We start from the raw sequence: 9,140 nt of genomic DNA, 5'->3' as shown, positions 1-9,140 counted from the left end.
CGGACGATGGATTGAACCGTCCTCCCTAATGCGAGTCAAGTGTTCTAACCACTGCGCCACCTCGTACGGTTGATATTTACAAAATTACGTACACTGAATACTCTGTATAATTTGTAGGACAAACGGTTAACAGTCACATGAGATACACCATAAAGAACTGCAATAGCCAAGCAAATCAGAGATGCAGATCGCAGTTTTGAAAACATGAATTATGACCCCAAGCTATTGCACATTTGAAATAGAGGCCATAAAATAACTTCATATTTACATCCTTGAAAGAATGTAAGCCAAAATTTACTCGATTCTGAAAGCAGATCAAGCAATTTCTTTAAAACTTCATGAAAGGGTTTTATAGTTTTGCAGATTGTAATCTCATTATTATTTGCCTATCATAAGTGTAAATGGTTCCTCATATACGTCATAATTCAATTATAGTCATAAATTTAATCTTGTGAGCAATAACTCAGGAGCTCTATACTGATCATCAGTTTAACTACTTTGTCATACACAGGGTGTTTGGAAATTCCCTTTGGTAATTTATATGACTTGCAGAGGGGACTCTTTTCGTGCTACATCCATTTAAAATCGTGTTTGCTATGTAACTTCGTCCGAACAGGCCACAGGCGTCACTGGATGCGAATATGGAGGGACATGTGGGAGGGACATGTGGTCAGCACACAGCTCTCCCGGCCGCATGTCAGTTTATACGAGACTGGAGCCACAACTTCTCAATCAAGTAGCTCCTCAGTTTGCTTCGCAAGGGCTGAGCGCATCCCGCTTGCCAACGGCGCTCGGCAGACCAGATGGTCACCCACCCAAGTGCTAGCCCAGCCCGACAGCGCTTAACTTCGGTGATCTGACGGGAATCGGTGTCACCACTGCGGCAAGGCCGTTGGCATTATGTAGGTAAACAACATGGTAATCATGGTAGGGGGTGATTACGTCGGATCGACTTATGTCATTTGATGTCTGTCCTATCTCTCAGACCTGGTTCGGGGCTCCTTCACGGGTCCGTGAATGTTACAGCAACATGGATGACTACACGTGAGAAGAATACACTGACATTGTCCTTTAGAATGGTGAAGCCCGTGGTAATGGGATAGCTCTCGTCGCCTTTATCAAGCTCGTTCTCCACACCATCCGGCTCCATTGCATAACCTTTTCGCCACAATTACGCAATGGCTTCAAGAAAGGGTATCTTAACCGTCAGCAAGCGCAACAGGTGGTGCTCCAAGGAGACGTCGCACGCCCGAATTGGAGGAGGACGTACTGCATCACGTTGAGAAGAACCTGTCAGCGAGTACACATATGTGTGATTGTAAAACAAGTAACGTACAGGTTCACGCCGAACTAATTACTTGTAAAAGGGGTCACGTTACCAGCGTGTTTTAAAATTGTTGTAGCATGGAGACGGTACGTTTTCGGACAAGAGTTCCAATTCAAATTGTGAATTTTGGCCTTTCAAGACTGCTGTCTATCGTTCCATATTTTTCTGCTCCAGCTGGTTGCGATCTACGACTATCATGCGAATACAAAATCGAAGGGATCAGGAAGTCCATGTTCAGAGCCATGCAGGAGCTGCATAGCGTTACTCGGCTAGCGCTACAAGAGGATAGACATATTGTGTGCTCAACAACCATGTCACGTACATTCAGTCACTAAATGGGCTTCTTTGTAGGAATACTCCTACACAGACAGTGCGACAGCGTCAGAAGGTCCACTTATATTCAGCACAGAGATAGTTGTGTTTTCACTTGTTGCAACAGCAGAGAAAATCATGCTGACAGTGGTCCACCCTGTGACAACACTGGCACAGGAGTGGTACCACGGTGTCTTTCAGACAAATCCCGGGACAGCATCGCAATGGACCGTTTGCGGAGTTTGCGAGTAGATCTAACGTTGGCAGATTACATTCGTTATCTTTATACGGACGCAGCGCCTGACCTCATAGTACATGCTGCAACTGAATACACAAAACTGTTGTCTCTGGTTTGCAAAGGCAGAAACTTGCACAGAACAGAACGGGCGACATAGAGTCATGCATTATAATTTTGGAAGGTAACACCACAGAGAACTCGAAGAAATAGCAAAGCCACCGACTTCGTCATGACAGGACGTGTTGAAGTCGGTAGCTGTGCGCTGTATTCAAGATATTCGTAACGTTATCTTTCAACAAAACACTGGATGACCGCATGTCACTTGTGTCGTTCTGACCTACCTCGACACGGAACGAGTTCGACTCGCCTCCCAAACAGCGCGTTTGAAGACCTCTCACTGACTGAAAACATCTCGTCGTGGGATGCCAACAGAATTCCACTTCACACTCTACGAAGGATCTGGCACAGAGTCAAAGGAGCATGGTATATCGTACCTCAGTCAGTCGTCCAAGCTCATCGATTCGACATGCAGCCATGTTAAAGCCATTGTTGATGTCATAAGTGGTTGGAGTGAGCGCTAATTGTCGCAACCTTTATATACCAAATCACCTCTAAATTTAATCAAATACTAACTCTAAACCCCAACTTTGCCGGCCGCGCGGTTCTGGCGCTGCAGTCTGGAACCGCGAGACCGCTACGGTCGCAGGTTCGAATCCTGCCTCGGGCATGGATGTTTGTGATGTCCTTAGGTTAGTTAGGTTTAACTACTTCTATGTTCTAGGGGACTAATGACCTCAGCAGTTGAGTCCCATACTGCTCAGAGCCAGCCCAACTTTGCCTGAGTATTTATTTATAGCTGTGCTCGTGGAATTTATTGTTGGCTTATAAAGCTTCTTTGAATACAACGTTTGAAGCAGTATGGCTGGGGACATGAGCAAAGCGCTTGTTTGTTCGCTGACACGGGAAAGGAACACGTGGAGCTGAACACGCAAAAAGCAACGCCTTACGCTTCGTTTATTGTCATGGCATAACGTAACCTTACCAGCATGTTTAATGTGAAATGTTAAGTTGTTAGGAATAACTGAGATTCGAGGTACAAAAATTCGCGTCAAAGTTCCTGCTTCTATAATGTTACGCTGGAGAAAATAAAGCCTCGTACCATTATATAATTTCGGTAGGCTGAAATTTCGCAACAGAACGATCAGGCCGCCGTTCTACAAATTAATTTTGTGTCCTGAGATTTAAAAATTAGACTGGATAATTGATAGAGTCAGTTTACTCCGTAACTCTGTTAACAGAGATATACTCTCCATTTTCTCGCTGAACAAGATTATTTATACCGAGGTTAATTCTTTGCAGCTGGAGCGTTTCAAGGGATCGATGTAGTCCTTTCACAAACCCGAAAGTTCCCATGAATAGTTATTTGAATGTGATCACCATACATAGAAGAAATGATACCTTGAAGTGAAAGAATGTATGGTACAAATTGCCAGGATAACCAATTTAATCATCTGTATTGCCTTCTATTCGCGATTTCATGCTCACCGTAAAGTGCTTCCGTGCAATTTGTCATCACAGATTTGAGCTCTTCAAGCGTGCTGTTACCTCATTCATAGTTGTTAGAAACAAAATATCTCTGAAGAAACTCTAGGCTCATTTTAAGGCAGCAAAGCACCAATAACTTTTGTAGTCCGGTCTTCCTTAGTTGCGTGTAATATTACGGTATATTGATATTTTTTACTTATGGACCGTCTGACAGCAACTGAATAAACACAATTTTAGTGCCATACGCGTTTCGCCTTTATTTTTTGCAAGGCATCATCAGTGGCAGGTTGCGTGGACAATTTCTTACATATTACTCTCCTGTTGCATTTTTGGTGTTGTTCTTCTTCTTAGGAATGCCAATTTGCGGTTTTTTCCCACATTCCACAGCGCTATGAACTGAACGCTTGTTTCAGTGCAGTGTTTGGTTTTGAATCAGTCAGCACGAAAGCAAAGATTTTCCTGGGAATTATATTTTGGCTAACATTACAGATATAAAAAATATAATTTTATACTGGGACATATTTGAGCTTAATGACGGGTAATCGCAGGAAGTCCAGCCCGTAGGTATCTAAGGGCCGGGTTGACGCTCGAGAGGGGACTTAGTTTTCAGCTACACCTGAAGCATGAAGTTCATTATTCCGCATGGTGGAGAGGCAGCTCGTTTCAGAAGGAACTTATTATTCGCTTGCGTCGCAGCTTAATTATAATTTTATTTGGTGATTTTATAGACTTTACTGAATTCTTGAAAGCATCCCTAATTGTGGATGCTGGTCGAGCGTAAAGGTTTTCATAAGTTAACCACTGTCAGGACTTTATTTGTGGCTTGACGAACAGTCGGGACTTGAATTTATTTGCAGCTGGTGCTTAACTGGGACATTATCTGTGTTGGCTATAGTTGTAGCATATGGGTATTTCCATGTAAAGCGAGCAGTGGTTTCAAAAACATTGATTTACTTGGAGCATCAGTGCTCAGAACGTAGGTAGTTTACTGTGTTTATTTACGTTGTATGGAGTCTCAGGGGCTAATCTACGAACTTTAACATTTGTTTTTAAAACACATGATCCGTTGTTAATATCCATTCTGCCTCAAATTAAGAACCAGCCAACAGTGTTTAAGACACTTGAGAAAATCAGTAACTATCAGTTTCCTTACATACAGTTTGTATCAGCCATAGTAATTTGTTGTAGCTCAATACTTCACTAGTATTTATTTGTCCTTTTATTGGAAGTTTGGTGTAGCTAGTTTACTAACTGAACTGAAGTGGCGGATGCAACCATCCCTCCCCAGATAGCACAGAGCCATACACAGTGGTTTGGTTGCTTTCCACTTCAACTACATCCCTACATCACTACAAATGGTAAAAGTCACATTTTACAACAAAATGATCTAAGTGCACATTTGTTAAACTAAAGTTTGAATCTCTTGAGAGTAAAAGAATTATAAGTAATTTTCTGCATCTGCACCCTGTGATAATAAAGTTTAGAGTCTAAGCGATGCGTGGACTACATTTGGAATACAACTGGTACAAGTGAAATTGCGGACGAAATGAGAATAGCTGCTTTCATTAAGCTTCCGGTATGAATTATTAAAAGTAGTCCGACAGAGTGACGTGTATGTCGATGTATATATTGAGGCAAAATCAGCATATTGACAACAGATCATAAGTTCCTTGAATCTACCCATACATACATGGAATGTGATAATGCACAGAAACACTTGAAATACGTATTTCGTCCCCAGAACAAGGTAGAAACACTGAAAAAGATCAACCTACAGTTTACATAATGGAAATCAAGGAAAACATCTTTCAGTTAAACCCATGGATGCCATACCAAAGTACAAATTTGCTAAAGATATTCAAGGAAACAAAATACAGTGCAGGAGTATTACTAGAATCAGAATCAATAAAGAAAAACCTCTAACAATGCAGTTCAAGCATTCACTAAGCCAGTATCTTGAATTTAAAAAAGATTATTTCAGGAGGTACGATATTGGTTCCCCTGAAATACCTGTTTTGCATCCTTTGCGTGAAGACGAGTCTGGAACAAAATTTCAGAAGTGGAAAAATCTTCAGGAAATAAAGAATTACATCCTTCGCATTTTATCGTGAATTCTATAACAATATATACCACTCCCAGACAGCAGTTACCAGGCGTGTAAGAACAGGGAGTGGAGAAAGAAGAGGACGTGGTCAAAGATCGGCACCAAAAAGGCTGAAAAATTCACAGCAGAATGGTACAGCATCACGAGTATTGCCCTAGGAAGGATATTTCTCAAGAGATACCGCAGACGGTAATGACGCTGATTCTGTATTAATGCACTGACTGTGAGAAGATTGTAGAAAGTGACAAAGAATAATCTCTCATAAGTGTTGGAAAAACACGAATATATTTTCGTTTTGGTGCTTTTATTTTATTAGCTTTTTACCTGTTGTTTTTCAGCTTGTTACATTAATTTTGCTTTAATTACGCACTTTTTCTTTTTTTATAACGAACATATATTGTGTTGTAACAAAAGATTTCAGAATGAATCACAGTACAACAATGTTTTTCCTGTACGCGTTTTACTCTGACATGATTTAAGATGTAAGCGTTATAAGAATTGTAATATATTATAAAAAGTAATGTAGAAGCACTACAATCTTGAATGATACCTGCAGCTATACCCCGACTAAGTGACCATTAGGAGAAAATATCTGATTTTTCGATAGTACCATAATTTATAAATGGCAATTTAATTTTGACAGTGACTTACTCATTTCGCTTCAACAAGTACTTGTACCTCTTGTACTCTCAGCTCCTCAAAATTTTATTATCAACTTGGCTTGAGAGACTGCACCAGTAATTAGTAAGAGAATTACCTCGTGAATTTTTGAGGTTCCTTCAACAACAACTAAAGATGCCATGAATATCTTCCACAGCACAAAGCTTCCATATTGGCCCGTGTCTTTCTGTTCAGAAGCCATTTTCCTGAAAGATGATGTAGTCCGAAAACTTGAATTTTCTATTATATTTTCATTTGGATGCCATTTCGCTTTCCATAGTAAACAAAACTTTCGATGCCCGCATCAGTGGACGAAGTATGAACGTCGAATGTCTTGTAGTCTACTAGCAGCTTTACCGTCATTATTTAATTTCCAGTGGAGTCTAACGACTTAGCTGAATATCCGACACTCGTTGTGGCCAACGGGCAAGCATAATCTATCGATTTTCAGGGTCAATTTAATGAGAAACTTTTGCCATTCTCTGCACGTAGAATCGACAAAGTAATTCATGTGTGTCCCCAACACCTGCTCTTACGATTTTAGTACGAGCATTATGCTTTCCATACCTACTGAATATCTTTTCTTCGTTTTTGCACTAATATCTGAGCTCAGATTTTTTAACAATCCGTGTAATTGCGTATGATGCGTGCCTTCTAGCTGTATATAAGTGTCTCAACTTCTTGTTAATCTTAATTTGATACTTTCTACTTAACATTGTAAATAAATATTTCAGTTTACGTTAAATAAGCCGTGGCACGATTAAAAATGTCTTACTGGACTGTAAAATGCTGAATAATTATTTTACGTCTCGTAAAACTGCATCCTAGTGTAATGATTCTGATAAGGGTGTTATTAGTTAGCTTGATGGCCGTTGTTGAATAACGAACGCTTTGGCATGTAATTGCTGTTATACCAGACCACTGAGAGCTTTTCAAGAGAATAGCTGCGTTACGTGATTGGGCAGAGTGCTTCGATGGGTATGTGATAGCTATTCATCGGCAGAATAAATGCCCATTCCCTGTTGCGATCCCGTCGATTACCATCTCGTAACCATGCAGTCAATCCACACTGCAGTACAATGACATGTAGATGAAATCGCTGCAGTGTTCCTCTTGCTTTTCAAACAGCCACTTATAATTGTAAAACGTAAACAACTCACACAAAGTCACTCTATTTTGAGAGAATATAAACTTAAAATTGTAATTAAAAGTGTTCAGCGTATCATTGATCCAAATGAAACGTCCAATTCCTAATTCTTGGGGGATGTGAAAATGTTAAATAGTATGTCTACCAAAAGCTTTCACACTGAAAATAGTTATCAAGAATACGTGCTATACATGTGAATAATTTCACTGCTAGTTAGTTTGGCTACAGACGTTGATGTCTATAAATTAAATATTTCAAACCGACTAAAAAATTGACACATCGCTGTCCTTTTGGACTATTGCGAAATAGGCGAGAGAGTGCCTTGGTCATGATATGAAAATTGTGGTGGCAATCGTTAAAGTAAAGGCATTTTTCGTTGCGCCTGGATTTTCTCATTAAATTTCAATCACCAGCATTCTCCTCACAATGTGAAAGCATTTTGTTGGCGCCCACATACATAAGGAGAAATGATCATCAAAATAAAATAAGAAAAATTCGGAGCTCGCACGGGAAAATTTCAGTATTTGTTTTTCCACCGCGCTGTTCGAGAGTGGAATGGTAAAGAAATACCTTTAAGATCATTCGATGAACCCTCCCACAGGCATTTAATTGTGAGTTTCAGAGCAATAATGTGGATGTAGATGTAGACTACACAACAGCGGCTTCCAAATATCTACATCTACATGGATATGTTGCAAATCACGCCTTAAGTGCCTGGCAGAGGGTTAATCAAACCACCTTCACAATAATTTTCTATTATTCCAATCACGAACAACGCAAGGAAAAAACAAACACCTTTGTCTTTCCCTTCTTTTATCATGACGATCGCTTCTCCCTATGTGATTTTCATTAACGCCTACGTAGTACCAGGACGATTAACGAATTCTCTACAAATACGAATTAGGCAATGACACCTCTCTCATTACAAACCGAATTACAGGCATAGCCTCAAAGTTTTCTACTTTTTTATTGTGCTTAGATGAGTGGCGAAGTACCACGAAAATAGACATAGTACAAAATAATTACTTTACTATCATATTCGTCTCTGAAATCACTTACAAAAGAGCGAGAGAATGCAATAAAAGCAATCCTGTCACTACAGCCAGCGATTTGTTCATTTGTTTTTGCTTACTCGTACGACTATTTAGTTCAGTATGACAGCATTTGATGTCGCATTTCATAAACGTGGGATGATATATTACGGGAGTAAGACTAAGGTACGACTAACGCAACATTACCCCCTGTGTATCTTCTCAGGGTTCCTGCGGACGTCCAAACTGAAAAGCGCCACGGATCTCTTTGTCCACATGGTCATTCCGCTTCAACACAAGTTTATAATGGTCCAGCTTTTGTGTTAATCTTTCCGCTTCTCAAAAGGCATAAGCTCTTCATGCCAAGGTCCGTGGGACTCCACTGCATTCGAACTATGGTGACAGCTCGATTTATGCAGGTAGCAGTCCGTGCATGTGGGGGTAGCGGCCCGTGTATGTGGGCTATAGATAAACACTGTGTCCCAGTGTCCTGTCATTCTTTCTGTAAACCAAGACATTTAGAAACAGAAGCTTTCCATCATTTTCGACCCCCACCGTGAACTTGATGCTAGCATGAAGGCAATTAAAATTATCTGAAAAACTTTTAAGAGCGTCTCTCCCATGTCGAACGTATCGGTGACGTACCTCCAAAAACAAGTAGGTTTTAAAAACGCCATCCGCAGTGCAGTGTCTTAAGAATCTTCTGTAAATAAATTGGGACTATTGGGGTCAATGGGCTCTCATTAGCCATTCCATTAGTTTGTTCGAAAATTTGT

At 40.4% G+C, this 9,140-nt stretch overlaps 1 pseudogene; it reads right to left on the bottom strand.

The window, feature by feature from the left end:
• Positions 1–779: 779 nt before the first annotated feature.
• On the bottom strand, positions 780–897 carry LOC126413373 (5S ribosomal RNA; annotated as a pseudogene).
• Between the last annotated feature and the right edge of the window lie 8,243 nt (positions 898–9,140).

The sequence above is a fragment of the Schistocerca serialis genome, chromosome 7, assembly GCF_023864345.2.
Source record: "Schistocerca serialis cubense isolate TAMUIC-IGC-003099 chromosome 7, iqSchSeri2.2, whole genome shotgun sequence".
Taxonomy (NCBI): Eukaryota; Metazoa; Arthropoda; class Insecta; order Orthoptera; family Acrididae; genus Schistocerca; species Schistocerca serialis.
Note: the sequence above shows the minus strand (reverse complement) of the source record. Positions and strands in the feature narration are given on the sequence as shown.